Genomic DNA, 539 nt, shown 5'->3' on the forward strand with positions numbered 1-539 from the left:
ACAGATGGGGAAAACGGGGCCCAGATGGGTTCAGAGGCTCCTCTGAGGCCACAGTCCTTGTACGGCCTAGAATGTGCTCGGCGGGCACCTTGGAGCCTCCCTCTCACTGGGTGGTCCTGACGCCCCCCGGGGTCGGTGCTGCTGTTCGCACGGGGAGGAATCGAGCGCAGGGAGGCCAAGTGCAGCCCCTCGGGTCGGACTCACGAGGGGTGAAGCGGGACTCGAGTCCAGGCTCCGGACCCCACGTGCTGAGCAGGGCTGAGGAGGCGCTGGGTGGGGAAGGCGAGGGACGCCGTTTCCGCAGCCGCCGCGGCACCCGATGCTCCTTCGCCCCTCGGCTGGTGATGCCCACGGTGGGCCCGCTCTCTGCGCCGGGGCGGCGGGCGCGCTTCCCCGAGGCTGCAGCGGGCAGGAGGGGGCGGAGCAGTGGGGCACCCAGCCAGCCCCCCCCCCACCGGGCCCCCAGCCGGCCCGCAGGGCGCTGGCGCAGGTGACTGGAGAAGGGGCCCCGCCCTCTCCGCGCCAGACCCCGCTTCGCT

The sequence above is a fragment of the Propithecus coquereli genome, unplaced genomic scaffold, assembly GCF_000956105.1.
Source record: "Propithecus coquereli isolate 6110/MARCELLA unplaced genomic scaffold, Pcoq_1.0 Scaffold7107, whole genome shotgun sequence".
Classification (NCBI taxonomy): Eukaryota; Metazoa; Chordata; class Mammalia; order Primates; family Indriidae; genus Propithecus; species Propithecus coquereli.